We start from the raw sequence: 23,436 nt of genomic DNA on the forward strand, positions 1-23,436 counted from the left end.
AAATTATAACAGCATAATATATATATATATATATAATTGTAAGCACCTTTAAGCATTGTTTAATCTGCCTTGGAAGTTTATACAGGAATGGATCTATATCAAATTTGGGAGGATAACCCTCTGCCCCTTTAACTAAAGTATCTCCCTCTCCTTAAAGCCCATGGATCTACCCTAAAACTGATATTCTCCAGGATCCACTATTGAATCTATACATAATTTTCTAAATTACATTGTGTTAAAAGATACGCGTGCATTAGTATAAATGAATTTGTGTTAAAAGGTGAATCTAAATAAATATTAATTATTATGCACCGAAAAGCCAATTGATTTAAAATAAAAGTATAATATATATATATATAGCTTTATCTAGAAAGGTGAACTTGTATTGTTATAAATAATTTAATTCTTGAACGTCGTACGAACTTTTAAATAAATGATTTCGTGTCGAAAGGTAAACATTTATATTAATATAAGTGATGAGATATTAAGAAAAATTAAAATTTTGCCCGAACTTAATTTTATCATTAAGTAATTCTAAAAGTTAAATATTAAAAATTTATATTCTTTAATTCGTTTTTATTTTGAAAATTAAGGTTTAAAAATCATCGTAATAAATCTAAATATTGTTTTAATGAGTGTAGAATAAATATCATTTGTCAATTTGAATCGTTTAGCTCGGTAATTATACGCAATTTTCTGAAAATATAAAATTATTTCTACGTAATTAGATATAATAACTCGATGGCTTGTTTAAAAAAATAAATATTTTGTTTTTAATTCGTCGCATTATCTATTTTTCATGTGATATAAATGGGAAACTTCCATGATATAATCTGTGACTCAATTATTGATCCAAAGATTATAAAATATGCATAATATAGAATTATATTGGCTATTAACATTAATAATAGCATTAATTCTTTCTTTAACAGAAAATAACAGAAACGGAATTTTTATTTTCTTGAATTTTCAATTATTAAAATTACTAAAAAATTCGATAATTAACAATTTTATTTAATTTTTATCTCAGAAGATCAATTATTAAAAATGTGTTTCGTTTCCATAATTAATTGATATAGACAATGTACAGTACAAAAATAATGATTATTTTTAATTAGATTTAAAAATTATTTATTTAAGAATAAACAATACAAAGCTAATATTTTTCAAATAAATAAACTCGGTTTAATTTTAATTATTTATTTTTTTTAATTAAAGAAAAATTTAAACTTATGTAATTATTGAAAAGAAAACAATTAATAATGACAAATAAGTGCATGAAATTCTCTGTTAAAACTTTAATAATAATAATAAAATACTAAATGGCAATTAGTTTATTTGATCTGCTAATGGAATTATTTTTATTATTCAATGAACTAATTTTGTTAAAGGTAATTAAATTAGTAAAAAAGTAAACTATAGAAAAATCTTTCGTATTTTCTATTTTTACGAAGCTTAAAAATGGTAATTTTAAGGAAGATAATTAAAACAATTTTTCAAATTTCAATCAGTAATTCATAAATACATAAAATCAAAGATAGATAATTCAATATCTTAACATTACAATTAATATTGTTCTGAATGATTAACGATGAGTTAAATGATTTTTCTCTCTATCTAAGTATACATTCGTTACGATTACAAATTTCCTTAATGGTGCAGTTTTTACTGAAGTTTTATTTAAAACTACTACGCCCGACAGAAATAATCATTGAGTACATGAAAGACTAATTATAATGACTACATTGATCCATTTCTTGAGGCAATTTAGAAAACAAGTTAATAGATGTGGGCGTTTTGGATTTAAAACATCAATCTTGGACAATTCCGAATGAAAGTTGAAGCGGGTTTTGTTAAAATGTTACATTTTTTCTTTACTCTTTTTTTTTCTTCAATGTAAGCTCGATAATTTGACATTTGTCTGATAAACATTCACAATTTTTATTGCCATTATTATTCATATACTTGTATACATAAGTTTTCTTTTTCAGAATGGAATAATTTGAATGTAAATGTTGCATGTTCTCTAGTACAATTTTCGAATTCTGTTGGAATGGTTTATTCGTAATTAGCCTATTAATTTAATAGTCATTATGATATTTAATTTTATTTAAAATATCTTTAATTACGAGAAGGACCACCAGTAATTGAGTGGGTAAAACCACTGGACGTCGATAATTCAATGGTTCAGAGGTCGAGGGTTCGCATCTTATCAATTGATTGACCATGTGGAATTTTCTAGATTTTCTTACACCCAAATACGAGCCAGTTTCTCATAGAAAGTCCTCCCGAGAGGACTGTCTATGAGAAACTGGCTCGTAGTTGGGTGTAAGAAAATATTTCTATGAGAAACCCCTTGGTGCCAGTTTACCAGAGATAGTTCTCCCGGAAACACCCCTTTGGCAGGTCGTCTAAGTGTTGCGTTGCTTTATATTATATTATCAACCAATACTAATTATGAAAGTAATAGAAGTTTAATTAAATATACAAACTTCGATTTTGCATCATCATTAGTTCTTTTAAATTGGCATTAAATTGAGTTTGGAGCTAAACTGACGTATCTCAAACAATAAAAATTACATACAGTAATGAGATCTACACACAGGTTTGAGACTAAAAATTTGAGGCATAAAATTAGATGATAATTTCTTTTGAAATGCAAAATCGTATATTTAGTCACTCACAGAGATATACGGATTTAATATTTACGGGGAAGATCCGCTCGTAAATATTCCTTGGCTCTATATAGGAGCGCTATATCGAAGTTTAGCAGTATATTATGGATTAATTTATCCTCGACGTTTTTTAATATTACATATATTTGATAATATGAAAATTAGATGAACTGTGTACTTTAATTACTAACAAAATTAACATAACTGTTTTCAACTGAAAAATAAAAAATAATTAGAATATATTTAAAAATTTTACAATTAAATTCTATTATATTAGTTTGTATATTTTTTCCATTACATTGGATAAATAATTAAAAAGTAATTAAAATAATAAATTTACGAAAGAATTATTACATTGACATGCTAATTAATTAAATAATTTACATATTCTTTCATATTGAAATGAAGCAACTAATAGAAAAGATAAAGTTTTAGATAATAATAATAAGAATATATTCAAATTTCGCATGTCGAAAAGCGAAAAAACTAATTTTGTAAAGCTGAGACGATAAATTGAAGTTCATCAATTCTTTCTATATTTGCTGCGAGTCCTCCATATTCGATTTGTAAAGAGGAACAATCGACTCCTAACCAATACATAAATTACTTTGACACCATCATATATATTTCTCTTTTTCCTCTTTCCGTTCTGAATGGGAAAACCATAACTTCACTTATATTCATCAATTGAAAATGTCTTATTAAGGTTCACAATTTTTCTCTTTTGTGTTCCAGTTTAAAATTTCAAAATCAATAAAACGATTTTCAAAATTTATAAAGAGAGAGAGAGAGAGAAAGAGAAAAAAAAACATTTCGTTTATTATAAATAAATAAAATAAAAAATGAATATTGCAGCTCTAAATTTTAATGTAAAAATTAATCTTTTAAAGTTTCCAATTCAATGATTGAAATGATTTCCAATTTATGATGTAAAAGAAGAGAAACTGATTTTTATTTTTTAGAAGAAGATGTTTATCTTCTGTGTAAAATATTTTAGATTTTCTACAAAATCTTTTATTTTAGTGGAATATAAAAGAAATTGTATTCTTTTTTTCTTCTTCTTCTTCTTTTTCCTTCTTTCGAAAGATGAATTTTGAATGATGGATGACTCAATTTAAAAACTAAACAGGCGTAAATGAAAAAGCGATACATAAAATTCAACTTTACTTTTACTTCAATCAGAAAATGAATAAATACTATTCTAAACGGTTTTTTGGAAGGAATATATATATATATATATTCAAACTGATATTGTACAATGATGATATATATTTTTACAAGAAGAATTTTGAAATATGATATTCAAAACAACTGAAAAATGTATTTTTCATCAGATATTTAAACGATTTCTGGCTCAATTTCTCAAAAAACTCAGCCAATTTCAATTTATAATATATGACATTTAAGCCTGCGAATCACTCAAAAAACATCACACGTAAACAAAGTATTAAAAAGTATGCATTTTAAGCAATTGAATAATTTCAAATAATAGAATTTAAAAAAAGTTACTTTTAATATGTTAAGGAAACAAATTTGAATATGTTTTTCATTGTAAAATATTATTTAAATTAGTTTTATTATTATTATTATTATTTAAGAAATCAAAGAGGCAAATATGTAAGAAATAAAGATATTTTTATTATTAAATTGTTATTGGCAATCTTCGAATCTAAAAACATTATCAATTTAGCGATTGAAATGTTTCTATTTGTTGTTTACTTTAGGAGAAATCATATAAACACTAATTTGGAAATTGAAATTTTTCATTCGTTAGACAAAGAGAAACAATATTGCATTAGTTAGATCTATTCTTTCGATTTCTAAAATATGATTTAAATTGACATTTGTAATATTTTTAAATACATTTAATTATTTTCATTATTATTAAAATTAATTAACGTATCATATAAATGAAGTCACACGACTAATAGGAATAATATGATAAAGCTATAACTACATAAAAGTAAAAAATAATAGAATAAATTATATAAGAAATTAAGAAAGAAATCACTAACGGGCTGGCTACGTGGAGTTTTCCAAATTTTGTTTACGTGTCTACCACCTAAACAGTGGCAAATTTCCCATAGAAAATCCTCCTAAGAGGCATCCTCTCTTCTCAGATAGTCTATGTGTTGCGTTGCCTTACTCCATCAATCCCAATCCTCTTCTATCATTATATACAGGCATACACATACACTAACGTATGAAAATATAGTAATAAAATATTTTCAACAAAAATACAATTTACGACGATGATTTTAATGAAATATATGGATTTTATTTTTTTGCATTCATAAATTACCATATTATTTTTTCAAACGTCCGTTATTATTAAGTAATTTTGTTGAATTAAATTATATTTATTATATACATTTATACATGCATTAATAATTACACAAATAATGCTTTTTCATACATTAAATATTTACAAGGTAAATAATATATATTAAGATAAAAATGTAAGTAAAACTTCAAAAATTTACACAATATAATCAATTTATTATTTACATCTACTGTAATTAAAACAGCGTTAAACTCTATTCAATTCATAAAACGTGAAGAACAACTTAAAAGAATAAAATAAGATAATGAAATAACAAACAAAACAAATTAAAAATTCAGAATTTAATCATTTTAATTGTAAACTATTTTAAATTTTATTTTTATATAAAAGACATTTTAAAATATTAATTCATTTTAATTCATTTTAATTATTATCCAATTAAGTTGAATCGAATAGAACTCCAAATCCAATTGAATTTGGGTTTATTTAATACAACCAAGTTAACAATAACACAATTCAATTAAATATAATTCTATCTATTGAAACCAAAAGGTGTTACTAGTTACTTTATTAAATTTCTTTCGACATTCATTACAATGATTTAAATTCAATTCTATCTATTATTAAATTATGTTATTTTTTTATGTTCGTTAAGAAAGGAAAAACAGAATAAATATACTAAACATGATCCTATACGCTCTAACATATCTCTTTTTTACTTAGCCTTAATTAACCGCAACCCAGTCTGCTCAAGAATGTTTGGCTTCCAACAGGAGAACCCGAGGCAGATTCATCACTTCCTAACCCAAAAAAATCCAGCAACGAGTTGCTTAACTTTCCTGGCAACATTAAAATTTTAGTGGCGCCATCTGTTATGATATTTTATTTTAAATTTTTTAAATATTTTTAACTATTATAAAAATTGCAAAAAGCTTAATTTTGAGGGTAGGGATGAGTTTTATTTAAAAAAAAAGAAAAGAAAAATGTAAATGCTGATAACGAGTAAAATCGTCATTAAGTCCGACCCCACTCGAGATATGACACATGACCTGCTTTTAACTCTCACCCCGTCGATCTTCAACCACCAAAATTTAATAGTATCCATCCCCCAAATACGTAAACCTTCCTGTAGAGTTTCAGAAGTTTTCGACAAAAAGCACAGGAGTTATTAAGCTTTAAAGACGGTGAACAAAATCGCGCGCGCGTGTGTGTGTGTGTCTCCCCACACACTAACATCCAGACAGAAAAAATTCCGAATTTTTTTGCATTTCTCGACGTTTTATAGTGTCCTGAGTCCAAAAATGTAAAAAATGTTTGAAGGGGATCATTTTTTTGATCGTTTGACATACTTATCCTCTGTTATATATAACAGAGCTGAGCTAGTAATAGCTATTTTTCTATACCAGAGTGGAAAGGAATAGAAATATTCTGTAGGAATTAACAAAAATCTGATACAATATAATCTTCTACAAGTTTACTTAGTATAACGGATTCTTGCATTTTACTATTTATTAAGGAAAATTCTTTAAGATTTCATAGAACTCAAGTGAAAAAATTCTACCCACGGCATAGACAGATTTGTTACACTAAGTAGAAATGGATCAGATTTAGTTCATCCATAAAAAGATCATTTGGAATAGATCAAATTTACCTTATTCCTGTCGAAAAAAGTTTTTATCTGGATGATGTATTGATTCAAATTTTAATGATTATATCAAACTTTTAACAAAATCGTCTCCAAGAACTCTTATTCATTTTACTCGATTCGACTTAAATCACCTGCAATAGTTGTAAAAGGAAACATAATATAATATGATGATATATAAATATTTGATCAGTGAACCATCATTACAATTAAATATTTAGGATCTAATATTGCTTCATCGATTATGTGACAATAATCAACTGGATAATTATTTTACAATTTCTTCTTTAGTAATATACTGTAATGAAGAAATTTCTCATATATTTTTTTGTCCTTTTTGAGATAATTGCACGGATAAGTAAAGACTTTCCAATTTATTTTTACGTAGGACATTCGAATGATTTCCTTTAATTAAATTTATCGCATCTTCAATTTCAACAGGAGCATTAAATAAGTTCATCAAAAAATACAATTAATATTTGTGATACCGTATTAAAAAAGTAATATATTAAATAACTCTACTCACGTGTACTTCTTCGACAAATTAATAACAATTACATAAACAAAAATCACATTTTTTTTTATTTGGACACATTCAATTAACAATGCTGTAATCTCGAAATATTACTTAAAATAAAAATATCTACTTAATGCATGTAAATAGAGTGCTAATGACATTATCGATCCATTTGAGAAAATTCGCATTTTTATAGAATGTTAAAAAGTAAAAATATTATTAGTCTTTTCTACTTAATGAAGTCGATAAGTGTCAAGGAATTTAGTGTTAATTACAAGAACATTATTATGGATAATGTTCTCTTGTGCTATTTGACAGCCTTCAAATCCTTAAAAATCTACTTGTTGAACCTCGTGGACCTGTTAGACTAGTGAACTCTCAACATGGTTATTTCTCTTAAGAATTTTTTTAGGTAATTCGCCAATAACGAAATTAACTTCTACATCCCTCGTTTCATTTCATTTATTAACAATTAAGAATTTATTAATGGCTTTAGTTAATGTACAGGTACTTCACCCGGACATGTAATTTAACAGTATTTTATTAAAGAATTTTCGCATAAAAATCATATCTGATTTATAATATTCGCTACGTAGATAACTCAAAGTGTATTTAGCTGATAAGCACCTTCTGAACAGGGAAAAAAACATTTTTCTAATTTTAGAAAAGAATCACTACATTTAAGAGAATCTTTTATACATTTACATATAAATTACCGGTACACCAGACCTGAACTACAGGCAGCCATATACAATACTTTAACTATGTATCACAAATGGAATGTCACATTTACATAACATATGATACTGCTATGTCTGGTGATATAATTGCTGTATAATCATAAACGGAGCTGCTACCAGAACCAGAAATAATTGATTTATATACGAACGTGGAACAATTAATTTTTTCTCCCTCTTTTCTCTACTAAAATGAAACATTAATGACGGATTAGATAAAATTGTTATGAAGATAAGAATGAAAATGTTATCACTTCTTTAAAAAATCCGAACAATCTCCTTCATTATAAATTTCAAAAATGTAACTAAGAATCTTTTTCCTTTATCTTTTTTTTTAAAAAAGAAAATAAATAACAAGATAAGATTAAAGCTGTTAAATAAGGAAATTTTAAAATCTGATATTTTAGTAATTTATCATTTCTAATTTTTAAAATGCGGTTTTGTAAGGAGAAAACGAGAGAAAAATTAGTCTCCCAAGGCGAAGCAAACTGGATAGAAAAAGAAAAACCTTTTAAAATATAAATTTAATAATTCGTTTATCAGTTTTTAAATACTTTTCACTATAAATATTATTCATAATTTAAGTTTTATAGAAAAGAAAAAATATATATATTTTGTATTAAAATTGATTTTTTTCTCTAATATCGAAAACGTAAATATTGAATAATTAAAAATTTTAATATTTTGTTCATATAATAAAAGAATTTTTTTATTAACATGCTTGAAACAAAGGAAAACGAAATGTTAACACAAAAATTGTGCTTCCAGGTTCTGGAGATTTTAGACATTAATGGCGAACAAGTAGAGAATCTTTGACTCTAGAATTGTGGACAAACATCTATTGTTATGATAAACCTATTGTCTGTTCTGTTTTTACTTAAAAGAATGGGTTTAACGTTTACTGAAGCCTGTTTTTATTAATAAAAAATTGTTAATAATATCTAAAAATTTATTTTTTTACGCTTATTATTGAGTTGAACATAGATTTATCCAGATAAAGTTTTGTTATATATTTGTTATCTGTCTGTATAAACCTGAATCTATTATTAACGATACATTTATATTTTATTCCTATAAATATTTATATTTAAAAATCACAAAGAAATTAAATCAAATATTTGTCGCAAATAATAAAAAGCAGTGAAAAGTTTGTCATTTTACATTTCTATATTATTCCACATATACAGTGTAATAACTATATTAATATTTTTCACTAGTTGGGTTGCAATTTTAAAAATTGTAGATCTATAAATTTCCACTGAGATCCGCCTATCTGTCTGTCCTTCCCTAATCTTAAGAATGGTGCTAGATAAATGAAAGTTGTGACCAGATATGGAAAGATGAGGGGCAGGAGGCCCTTATAACTATATACAAACAGTTGGTCTGTACTGGAAGTCACGTTATTTTAACTGAAAAATATTCCCCAGAACGGAATTACATAGATGACCGGCACGACTCTGTTGTTTTCAGGAAAGTATGATGTACAGGGGCAAGACACTACTAATTTGAAGTGGAGAGCATATATTTTAAATTAAATAAATTTAAAAAAATATAATTAAAAATTACATCCTGGCATTGTGAAGTGGTCAAAATAAACAATAACACGCTCGTTTATAATAGGCTATATGCAATAATTTGAGATTTGCCTACGTAGCTGTTAGCATTGATATTTGCTTTATTTAATGGTAACAAGATAAAGGCTTCTATTATAGCTGATTATATATTCCTTTCTATCTAGAATTTGCAGAAACCTTCCAAAAAAATAAATGCCCGGAGGTCTAGGAGCAACTTGAGTGGTTTTAATAATTTATATACTATTTGAAAAATTACAGACAGTGTATTTCTCTCAATTGTTTCTTTTTGTATAGTCCAAACTAAAAAAGCTAAACAATTTATAATTTTTATTTTTATAAATTAGCCCCGAAAACTTTTTGCAAAGACCTCAATATTATAGTTACGCCGTTAACTGTTAGACTGCATTTAAAAGATTTTAGTTTACGTGACGCCCATACACGATTGAATGAAACCACTGAACACTCTGCGACCGACGGTAGTCGGTCGCAGAGGGACTGAACCTGACGTCACAACAGCTCTTTCATATCAGCACATCTAGCAATCAGTACACTCGACAGAATATTCTGGCAATAAAAGGATATATCCAGTCCGCTAACCGATTCCATTTAAAACGTCCCCAGACACGTGTCTCTGAGGAAAAGACAAAAGTCGGTCGCAGGTTCGCATCCTCACAGACAGGGAGTTTTTCGAGTTTCTTTACGTTTGTGGCGTCTAAATAGGGACCGGTTTCTTATAGTCCCCTCCCGACAGTCATTTCCTCAGGCAGATAATCCATGCTGTATTACCTTATTCTATTAGTTTATCCTATCCGAAATAATTTTTTGCAGAAAGCCCCCAAAATTACAGTTAAGCAACGCTTGCATTTTGGTATCTTCTGTAACAAATTCGATGTAATGTTTCTCCATATTTTAAAAAAAATTTAAAAGCAAAAATTCAATTTTTTATGGAAATAATCTTATCGCTATTTGTCAGAAGCAAACCAAATAAATCATTTATTAAAAAATAACAATAAAAAAATTTATAGGATTAAACACCACAGGAACCACTATAAAATATTAAACTTTTTCTTTAACTTTTCGCTAGATTAGCAATATTTCATTATTTATCCTCAAGCAATGCTTTTTCATGTCAATGTAAGCAATATATTTGCAAGACAAATACAGTTAGTAAAGTGTATTAAAAATTGATTAGATAATTTTTTTAAAATAAATGAATAAATATTTTGAATATATTTTTTTGTTTATTCTAAATTTTTCTTCAAGGGTTAAATGGAATCTATTCAATTTTAAGTGGATTTTTTAAAGATATAATATAATCATTATGCTGATATGAATCCATTGAAAACTCAACTGAACTTAAAATGTATATAGAAAAAAAACTAATATAAATTATAATTGTTCTAAATTGGGCGTATGCAAGAATTATTTCCATTTAACATCGTAAAGAAGATTTTCAAACTGACTAAATGACTCCTCCCAAAATTGATAAGAATAATAAAATTACTCCTAAGATTTACTCTTGTTAAATCATTGATAATGATAAGCAATTTTTATATTAGTCGAGTAGAATAACAGAGCAGTTCAGCAAAAAAGTACACTTAATATTATTTATTTAATACCAACAACCAATAAAGTAAATTCCTGTACAGTAAGGAATTAAAGAATAATTGAATAAATATTTATTTTCCTTCATTGTATGTTAAGAAAAAGATAATAGTAAAAGGAAAATTTCTATTACAAAATGATGCTCGAGGAATTTTTCTAGTACTATAAAAGATCTAGATTCGAATCTAATCTACATTTATCGAGTAGATTTCTTCTAAATCGCCTAGTCATAAGTCAAATGGTCGAGCAGTAAGGTGTTTTCATGCGGTCATTATTTGAGTTCGAATATGATCTGGATCACTTTTCACGGGATAATTTTAGACGATCGGGATGTCAATTCTCAATGACATATCCATATTTCATTGAAGCCAACTGTATAGTTTATATTTGCTAGTGTCTTGTTAAAAGAATTCGATCTAATGCAGTTCATCACTCTATGAACAGATTTCATTGTGAACTTGTGATAGATGAAATTGAAGTCGGCCATTTTATATGTTGGTGGCTCGTAAAAATTTATTTCAATTCTCAATAGAAAAATTTAGTTTCCAGCAATCCAAATTTCATTAAATTTGTAATCTCAGCTATTTTAATTCTGATAAATTTTTGTTTTGAAATTCTTTTACAGAGAATAAACTTTAGAATAATGGAAATTTTTTAAATGTTACAAAACTTTCAATGAAGATTACCTTATCAATATGCTGATAAAATTAAAGTTAATTTTTTAAATAACTTTTTTTTTGCGATTGTAATAAGAGAAGAAAGAAAATATTTAGAAACATGATTTTATTTAAGAGGATTAAAATAAAAATTACATTGATTACGATTATGATGAAATTTGATCTTATGCTTTTGTCAGGGAACGAAGAAATTTAAATAGTTCCATTTTTTAAGGCAGGAAAAATTATAATTTCTATAACATACAAGTTTTTAAGTATCATTAAATAATTTAGGTTAAAGTGTACTGTACCTAGGTAATCCCTATGGAGGCACTTCCGGAATCTCGACAGCTTTTGCAATTAGAAATGCAAATTTTTAATTTTCGTGGCCCCGAGGACGCACGTTCTAACCTAACCTAACCTAACCTAGTCTAATAAATTACCAATAATTTGGTATAGAAATAGGGAATAGAATAGGTTAGGTTAGGTTAGAACGTGCGTCCTCGGGCCCACGAAAATTAAAAATTTGCATTTCTAATCGCAAATGCTATCGAGATTCCGGAAGTTCCTCCATAGGGGTTACCTAGGTACACTTTAACCATAATTTATATAGATTATTACAAGTCTGCACATAATTACTAGAAATTAAATGTATTACATGTTATACTATCTACTGCATTCGTCCCTCAGGAAAATTTTGGGCAATGATAAACACAAACACCCACTTACATGCATATCTATACACACAAGTTTAATCTTCATACATTTATTATTTATTCAAAGAATAAAGTAGAGATTAATATCTAGGTTAAAAGGTCTTAAAACACAAAAAGTTATTAGTAAAGAAATAGTAAAATTAGATAAATCTGGTAATTTAAAATTTAAATATTTTATAAAATATAAAACTCAGAAATCAGAGATGGACATGTGAATTTGACTAATTTATATTCTTTCATTTATCAAAATTTATTCGACGCTTCAATAACTTAGCAATTTGAATAACTTTAGCTAATTAAAATATAATAAAAACTGAATTTGTTAGTGTTTTAAAAATTCATAAAGACAATATCGAATTTAATTGTATAATTTACATAAAATTAGGAAGGATAATTTGTGTTGTATCGTAACCATAAAGATAAACAATAGAGTATGTTTAACATGAATTCGGTTACTTTCCAACAGTAAACATATATTTTTCTCCATGTGGTTATGACTTTGCTTATGATAATGTTATTATTTATTAAATATTATGATTACTTATAGGAAAATAATCCAGGTAGAGTTATTAGTGTATTTTCAGCATTTTTTACGAATCAGTCACAAAATTTATTGAAAATCATTTGTAAATCCTAATATATGAATTAAGATTCACTAAGTTTGCACTGAATTATACATTTATAAGATACTGTACTTCAGTTATATTACATTAATTTAAATAAATGTATTTGTTAGGTACTAGATTTGTGGAAAAAATTCAAAACGTTTCTGTAGTCAGGTGAGAACCTGCGACAAACTATCGATGTTCAATGCTTTTATATACTCTGAATATATATAGGATTTGATAAATTAAATCCTTAAAACTATAAGTTTACTATATATCTGTAATTATTTCCCAAATTCTAGTACAGAAAACGAGTTATCTAAACCAGAGATAAATTAATGATTCGTCAAAAGACAATAAAATAACGTCTCTTGTAACTATGGATCGTCTATAGCTATAACCTATACAAAAACACGCATAAATAAAAAAATATTGATTTTTGTTTAAAATCATGTAAATGGAAATTATAAAATTTAAATAAATACTATTTGTTCAAGCAGTTTGAAAAATTAATAAAGTATATGTGAAAATCTTTTGCGATCTTATGTGTAATGAAAGCTTCGGGTTACATGAAAAAATGTAACTGTACACGCGAAATGATCAAATATATAATGCAGATTGTGCAGCAATGAAACGTGCTAAAATACTTTAAAAACCTGCTTAAACTAATAAACACTAATCCTTTTATAAAGAAAAAAGCTAAAGAATCAGATTTAAATTTTAAAAAAAAAAGAATATTCCTAATTTTAATACCTCTCTACAATAGTAATTTCAAACTTGTTTTTATAATTTTCATAGTGCAAGATCATTGTTTAGAAGAAATAATTCTAAATCCACTTATAATTAAATGTAAAGCGTTTAATTGATTAACTAGTTGAAAAAGAACAAACAAATACATCCAAGAAGTCAGCCTTACGTTTTCTAATATTTCTTCCATCTCAAACGTTATCCTTCCTCTCGCGTGATGTTTCTCGTGGGTTCTTTTTCATCAGGCGTTCTCTAAAGTTATTCTTCCCAAAACTCGGCAACATCCGATTCGAAGGTTGTATTCGTTCAACCAATCACGGATCAATAAACGATCACCATCCTCAAAGACCACCCGAAACCATGTGTTTGAGAATAGACAGATTCCTCGGATACTGTTCAATGCTTGAATAGGATCCGAGGAACTTAGGGTGAAGTTTTAATCCAGAGTTTAATCGTTTCATTGTTACAAGGCCTACATAATATTTAGTCTATGCGTCTATGCGTCTAATGCGTTGAAGCTTCGTTGATATTCTTGTTGAATTTTTAAGATATTTTGGATTAGCAGATTGCTAAAGAGCATTTCTGCTTGCATCACAACTGCGACTGCTTTCGCAATTAGTTTACCTAGTTCGGAATCATTATTTATTCACATTTTTTTCCCAATTAGGATCTTGAAAACCGAGCATCCTGTACGTCTGCTTTGAGTAACATTTGTGTATTGTTATGTCAAATTGACATATTTATTGCATTCTTTTGGCCCTTCACAGATACTTCGAAGTAATGGTAAAAACACGGGATTCATATTCTACTTGTCCATTCGTTTGGGGGACGTCCGTGGAGAGTAATATGTAAACGGTGATTTCTTCCTTACAATAGTCTTGAAACGTGTGCAGCACTGGATTAAGGTTGCTGAGAGCCCTACGTAGGCTACAGAAGTATTGTGTTCCCCCCTCGTGTATGTCAGTGTGAATTAAATATGTAAACACCAGTTATTTAGGAAAAAGCTGGTCATGGAATCGTAGGAAATCATTCCTGGTTTGTGCTCCAATTTCATATTTACCACGAAAACATGTTAGTCGAAGAGATTCGTGAGTCTAACATGGCAAATTCTTGTTAGAGCTACGTGAGTTGATATAGAAGACAAAGATTTTGCTAGTAACTAAAACTTTTTTACGTATGCTTTCTTTTGTTAATTGTACCATATAAAATACAAGAAATTTTAAGTTGTTTTCCAATTAACAGGCTTTCATCAATGTTTCGAATTATGAAATAACGTTTTGTATTCGTATCAAAATTTTTATGTTTGTGTTGCTTAAGTAAATACGAAATGGACATGGAAAGGTACTAACTTTGTATTCCATAAACTCTTCCTAATTAAAACTTCTGCTAAAAGATGGTACAGTGGTAAAAATACATCTGAGATGACCAGATTCCTCTATTCTACTTATTACAGCGATGAAGACGCCACAATATAGTGTCCTTGACTAGCTAATGATGATATGGAATGTATTTTGTGGTATTAAGTTCTGTAAAGACGTTAGAGTCGAAACCTGGGTACAATGTGTTCAATGTGAGATGCGGACTCATGAAGAATGTACTAAGTGAGAGAATATTAATACGTTTACGATTTTTATAAATAAGAGCGCCTTTCGTAATAGTAGTTATTTGTATTTCATATCCCTCTCCCTATTTCATAACTCTAAGTTTTTGCTATTTACTTACTTTTTTGAAGATTCTTATTCCTGTACATTTGTAGAACATTAGCTTAATATATAATAAAGACCATTAAAATTCCTGAATTCTATGAGTAAGTGAATCAATACAACGAGTTGAATTAGTTGTGGTGCTTCGGCGAGTCAACTCTCAATAATCAACTGTTTCAAAACCTCAATTTTATTCTATTGCCTTCTGCAAAAGAATTTAAAACACAACAGATTCACTCGCTCATTGGCCAAAACTAAAAATAAAAACATTTTGCAGATTTGAATTTTGATTGAAAAATTGAACTGACCGAAGCATTTTATCATAAAACTAAGCAAAGTCCTATTGTTTATTTATTTTATTTTCAATTATCAGGAAGGCGAGATGGGGGAGTAGGTATGCAAAACATGTTTGATTTCAATTATAAAGAAACAGGGAAAAATGATAAAATTGTGGTACATAACTATACATTAAGTCGCGATATATAGTGAGACGTTTTTACACGAAGGCAATTCCGCACGACCACAAAAACCAAATAAAAATTTTCATGGATTCACAACTCACACCGAGCTACAGTTCACACGGTGTGTACGTGTAGTACAAGTGAACTGGAGGATTGATCTTCTCACAAGGAGAAGATTAATCCTGTGAGAAGTGTTATCATTATTGTACAACTGTATAGAATCAGTACGTTTTTAGGAAATTCCAATGTCAGTACCACTTAAAAAAATAAATCCAGCAACGAGTTGCGTAACTTTCTTGGAAAAAGAATTTAAAATAGTGTGTAGCGCCATTTCTTACGATATTTTAAAATCTTTTTATATTATCAATTATTATAAAATGGAGAACAAAAAAGAGTAATTTTAGAGAGCATAGACGAGTTTTGTAAAAAATTAATATAAATTCTAATTAGCAATGATTTATTGTGACGTCGTCACAATGCCGGGCTGCAAATTTTAATAATATTTTTAAAATTTATTTAATTTAAAATATATGCTCTCCACCTCAAATTAATAGTGCCTTGCCCCTGAACTGTACATTTACTTTTCCTGTTAGTCATGCCGGTCATCTATCTAACTCTTTTCAGGGAAAAATTTTCGGTTGAGATAATGTGACTTTCGGTTTGCATCGGAAGTTTGTATATTGTTAATTGGGGTCTCCTGCACCTAATCTTTCCACATCTGGTGTCGATTTTCATCTATCTAACCCCATTCTGCAGATTAAGGAAGAACAGGTAGATAGACAGAATATATATATATATATTAGAAAATACATACATGTATACTTTAACGTTTTACCTAACACTGACAGCCTTTTTATTTATTTATACCACTCTTTACTTTTTTAACAGTGCTAAAGATATATAAAGTTGATTTTAAAACTTTCAATTTAAATTTCCGGCTTTGCGGTACGTTTCTGTCAAGTCAGTAGCTTCAAATTCAAATTTACCTGAGGCAACACTGCTTATGACGTGCGCTTCCTCCACCTATCGGCTGAGACAGGAATGAATACCGCCTACCTGTTACTCTGTTTTCCCGATGAATTAGATTTAAATGATTGTATATCAACTTTACGGGAGACGAGGGCAGTGCCTAATTCTATCCTCGTTCGCAGGACCCGTAAAAATCTAAACATTTTTAGCCTCGCACCAGACATAATACGTTGCTTTCTGCAGGTGCTTCTCAAGCAACGTATGGGACTAAGTCCCACCGCCTAAACACTCTACGACTTTGTCTGAAAGAGACAAACGTTTTAAGAATTATTACTATGAGTTAATGTATTAATAAAAATGTTCTGTATATCGCAGAATTTTTCAATTTTAAGATAAATTAATGTTAAAATATCTATTCGTTACCTGCCATTTAATAATATTAAATATAATGTTTATATTGTAACTAAATTAAATTAATCAAAATAGGTGTGAATTGTATTATTCGAATTTAAGAGAACACTTTAGAATTTGAAACGCACTCTATTCAAAAGGATTATTAAAAGAGGAAATTTAAATGACAATTAATAAATATATTCTATATATACGTTTTGCACTTATACGTTTTATTTGACAGGTCTAAGTCTTATATAATCTAATGTAATTTTCTTTCATTTATTTGTTTAATTTTTCGGTCCCAATACAGTACAAAAATTCACTTGTGGCTTTTACTTTTTACCGGGTCGAAATAAAATACTTTTTAATAAATTGGGGAATTTAATTCTAGCGATGTTTACATCTTTTAACCTTGTAAACTATGATTGTTGTATTTCTTAAGCCATCTCATCTGTAAAAAATACTGAGTGGTCATAAGGGAGAAGATGTCGTCTGTCTTCGCTATAAAAGAAGCGAGAACAATTAGAAACAGGCAGTTTTTAAATGTAGAAAGTTTAAAAGAATTGTACGAATATTGAGTTAATTAATCTAATGGCCCAATACTAACGAACTTTAAAATTTAAATTGTCAATGAGTTTTATTTGTTTGTAATTTAAATTTTAAGTTAGGAATCATTTAACTGTCGATAACGGAATCAAACACATTTTGCTGGATTCCCGAAAAATTTTTATTTTTATTACTCATATTAAAACAATAGGTATAAGATTTTTTATTCCTCGTGGTGACCCTTTTTCCTTGATGCTCTAACACGTATTTACTCTGCTTACTTGGTAATTCGGCAATGCTCCATAAAGTAAGGATTTGTTAAGTTCTTCACTTGAAATGCCTTCTATAACGTACTGCAAAACTGATGAAACATCACGTAATTTGAGAAGCAATATATAACATTTCGTGTAAATATTTAAGTTACATTTTACAGGATTTTTTCTATGTGATAAAAAAGACCTCGTCTACTTAATTACAATATCGACGACTTTAATTAAACTAAATTCTCTCATGAGGAGAGTTCACCACTATGTATGGCATACAGCTCTTCCGGATAAAACCTTCAAGTTGAAACAATATAATGTTGCAAAAAACAGGGAAGAGTTGGGGCACTAATGTGACGTTTAGCAGTTAACTCTTCAAGCAATACAATGCTGAATTTTTAGACAACCTCGAATTTGTTTATGAAACACATCTGACTCTTGAAATCTTTGTTATATTGAAATAATACCGATTAAGACTGGTATGGATATAGTTATAAACTGTATCTGATTGATTTTCTTCCATTATTCCAATTCGTTTCGGCGATTTGTCAATTTGAGTCACTACCAAAGAAGCTGGCTTGCTTCGCTCAATGAGCTTCAATTAATTTATAAAACAAAAACTTTAGAAATAGTAACAAATGTACTGTATAGTACTGTACATGTCTATAGTTAGTAGGCTGCAATTAAATAAAAAAAAAAAAAAAAAAAATGTAGAACTATAAATTCCCACTGTCAGTCCTTCCTTAATCTTCAAAATGGACTTAGATAAAAGTCGAGACCAGATATAGAAATATTTGAGGCAGCAAGTCCCGATTAACTGTATACAAACCGGAAGTCACATTATTTCAATTCAATGTATTATTAGTTAGATAGATGACTGGCACGACTTTATTGTTAAAGGAAAAGTGTGATGTACAGGGGCAAACCACTACTAATTTGAGGTGGAGAGCATATATTTTAAATTAAATAAATTAAATACCGGTATATATATATAAGATATATATCATATTGATTTATGTATTAATTTAAATATAAATAAATAAAAATATGCCAAATATAGTCATCTGTAATTCATAAAAGCCAAAGGAATAAGAATTTTTAAAACGGCAAATAATAGATTCTAGCTGCAAAATCCTTGTATTCGTACTTTCTTGTAAGCCAAAAGCATTGAATATAATATTATTATTGAATATAGTTTGTAGTACAGAATTATACAATGCAATATTACGTATACAATATAATATATTAAGTAATTTAAAATTGATTAACTATTGTAAATGATGTAAAATTGTTTTAGACCTTTTACTTTAAATTTGCTATTGTATTTGATTGAAAGCGTACTAAATTATTGAGTGGAACAATTTATTTATCACGTTAAAGTATACTTTTTCACTTTATTTATCAAAGATTCTCTATATTCGTGTTTTAAAAATTTATAGAGCTGTTTAACTTGATAAATTTTTCTGAAAAATCCAATATAGGCGTGCATAACATAAATAAATGAAGAACCTGTAAAGGTTAAATAAATTTAGAGTTTATTTAATCTATAGAATTTCATTAAAACAAAGCACAAATATCATTCTCTATTCGCTAATCCTTAATAGCGTAGCTTTATTCTTTCTTATAAATTATGAATGCTATCCTTGAGGCTTCTGAATGAGGCTATATATAGCTATGTAGTCTACATTTGTTTACTATTATGCATTATTTATTTTTTGTTAATAATAAATACGATTTGATTTGATATATATATATATATACTGTAGTTATAAAAAGCGCCTGATTTCTGAGAAAAAAGTTCGTTTATATATGATAAAAGCGTCAATAAGAAACTATAGTCCTGTGAAAAGAATGTCAACAACATAAACAAAGTTCTGATGTCATCAAAACATTTAAATAATAGAATAAATTTTTAAAAATTGTAAATATATTTTCAAATCATTACAATTTTTAGTTATTATATTAAAGAATTTCGTGCAGTATACCTGTACGAAAAATATTTCCTGTTTCATTGCGAATGTTGCAATAATCACAATTGATTTTTATATAGGCCTATTACTATTAGGATTTTTTTGTTTTTGACATTTCTGCCTTACGGGTAATAAGATAACCCTTTCCTCCATATCCAGCATGGGTTCGGCCAGGGCCACTGTTGTGGCGGAGAGGTAAGGGACAATCCCACATATTCGGGACAGATCGTCTATAAAATTTCTACAGTTACTTTTCCGAATTTGATTCTGGGTTTACCAGAGCGGTAAACTGACGCCCTAACCACTCCAGCACTCTCCCCACTTTGTGATATTATTGACTATTTTGTTCAGATTTTTGGCCATTGGCATCTCTCACCAGATCACCTCTACATCAGGTCTCCAGTGCAGAATGCAGTGTTTCATTTGTATTGGTGCACTTGGAACCTCTGGACTAACAGACGATTGGTGGTTGTTTATGCATCGCTTATTCTTCTCATTTTCCTAACTTTTCTAATATCTTCTCTTATACACTCATTGTCTTTTTTATTTGATCTGAACCTCTGGACTAACAGACGATTGGTGGTTGTTTATGCATCGCTTATTCTTCTCATTTTCCTAACTTTTCTAATATCTTCTCTTATACACTCATTGTCTTTTTTATTTGATCTGAACCTCTGGACTAACAGACGATGGGACACGAACAATGCAACTGTTTTCAACATTATACTGTAATTGGAGAATGATGGATTTAATCTATCTTTTTCTTTTCCATTTTCCATTCCTGCTCTGAGTTCAACTCTTGTTTTATGTTCGCATTTGTTAGATGCTTTCTCTTTTTCATCTACTGTATCTGCATCTTGCATACAAGCAGATTAGTTGGAGCTTCTTTTCTCTGGGTCTGTGTTTTCAAGAGTAGTTGAAGCTAATTATTGCAAAATAATGTACTGATTTACTCATTTTCTAGGCGGGCATAGTTTATCCGGTGAGACTCCAGTCCCGTGTCACACTTCAGTTTTCGTTGTTTCAGATAACGGCTAAGTACTGTTTAATGTTGTGTTTGATATTCGTGATGATTGGCAGTGGCTGGTCGTGCTGTGGAGTTGCCGTCAGCAGTCGGCAACGGGCACGTTTATCTTGGCCTCTATGTTGCTTTAAACCACTCTTGGTTGTGCGATAAGGAGTGGTACCTCCAACTGTCGCCTCTATCCTCCTTTGTTCTATCCTCTCGTACAGCATTCCTGTTCGATCACGTCTAGTACTACGAGATATTGAGGCTCCGTCTCCTTGCAACCTTCTACTAGTTAACCTTGTATGCTTCATGCAATCTATAAAAAATACTGTAAACATTTAAGTATTTGTAACTTTCACGTGTGAAATGTAATAAGCCATTAGTTATTTCTGATTTACATATCTTATAAGTCGGGAGAATATGCCAGTTCAGAAAAATTCCACTAAACCCGCAACTCGTTTATCAGTCAGTGGAGGTCAGAAAAACTTATTTCAATTATTGCTGTGTACAGTGTAAGACACAAGTTTTTATACTGTATAAGTTTTGCAGACTCCCCTCGAATGAATCAAGGTTTATCGTCATTCATTCGAGGAATCTGCGATTTATGTTCATTGTTGCTTCTGAGTTGATATGTTATAGTACTGCTCTTTCTGATAATGAAGATAAACATGTATGATCTGAAGAAAGTGCATGTACTGTACATTTATGAGTTGTTTCTTGAAGTTTACAGAAAACGTAATAAATGCAATGCCAGAAAAATTTTAATAAAGCGCTGTGAAATATTCTTACAATAATGTCACGAAGTTAGTGGACTTGACATTAATTATTGTATATAACACTATAAAAATGTTGTTTATTGTTGACTACTTCATATTCCATACAACTGGCAACTTCCCCAGTAACTGTGGCATCTTAGCCGTATGTCGAGAAAGGTGATACTTATGAAGGTACAGTTAAATATTGTCAACACTCCCTTCATTTCCGTAATTACTCTCCAAAACTGTGAAATTTATTTAATTTTCTAAAACCATCTTTCAGTGAGTTTAGCCACTGCTGTTTTCTTTTCTTCCGCATCATTAGACAAATCAGAAAAGTTAAGTTTTGTCAATTATAAACTAACGACATATCCTAGATCTCTTAGTGCTCCCTGAACCAGACTTATTCTAAGGATTTTTTCTACTGTACAAATATTAGTTTTGTTTTGTCCGATCCAATAAATACTGGCATTAAAGCTAAAATTAAAATAGGTTAAAGTAAGGTTAAGTTTGATTTAGATTTGCTTAAAGTCCGATTACTTTAGTTTTAGTTAAGTTAGATTAGGTTAATGTTATGTTATGTCTTTTCCTATTTTGTAAGGTTTGGTTTTGAAAGAAAGAATTATTTTGTTATCTGTGAGCTCCAAAGTGTTCGATATTTTTGTATGAATTATATTCTACTGTACTGTACTAATTATTCTTTTTGGTTTTATACATTTAAACTACATTATATACGAGGGTTTATAACCATATGGGTGCAGTCTGTTACATAGTATAGAATTTATATTAGAAATATTTAACAATTGAATTGATTAAGGTTTTGAATAAATGCTTATAGATAGAATAGTATATTCGATTAGTATGTAAGTCTAGATTGAAATAGATTAAGATAGGTTAAGTTTGGTTTAAGTTAATGTTAGGTTAAATTAGTTTGAGGAGTTTTTAGTTTTCAGAATCGAATAGGCCGAATTTAGGTCATTTTTTGGTCAAGTTTGGTTAAATTCTTGTTAAGTTTATTTTTATATTGTACATTTGTGGTTTGTACATTTAAACTACATCCTGTATGAAGCTTTATAATTAATAGGTGTGCTGTATTGTCTGTATAAACTATATTTTGTTTGTTACACTGTATTGGATCTATGATAAAAGTGAAATAAGTTATTCTCCGTCATAGTCTTTTTCTAAAGCTCTTAAAATAATACAAACTCTTTCTCTTTTGGTTAAATAGCTTTTTTCGGAAAATTGTTGTTTTTCGAATCAATATAATCGGTTAGAATTAACTTATACGTTAGACCTATCTCGGCCATACTCGACGTTTTCGGAATTGGCTAGTTTTATCTTAACGTTATTTTTCGTTCCATTAGTCTTTCGTATCTGATTTATCCGCCTTTTAGTTTTGAAAATCGAATTAACAGGTCTTATTTTATTCGAGTTTCGTATTTTCACATTTCTGGTTAGGTGTTTGCAATTTGATCTGTATGGATTTATACATATATGAGTTTAGAAAGTGCATCTTAAGCCCGACCAAAATGTGTTAAATTTATTTTTTTTAAAAAAGACGTTCTATTTTTCTAATAAAATGTCGAAAATTTAAATTGTGCTAAAA

This window comes from Centruroides vittatus, unplaced genomic scaffold, assembly GCF_030686945.1.
Source record: "Centruroides vittatus isolate TY-2023 unplaced genomic scaffold, ASM3068694v2 contig_1074, whole genome shotgun sequence".
Classification (NCBI taxonomy): domain Eukaryota; kingdom Metazoa; phylum Arthropoda; class Arachnida; order Scorpiones; family Buthidae; genus Centruroides; species Centruroides vittatus.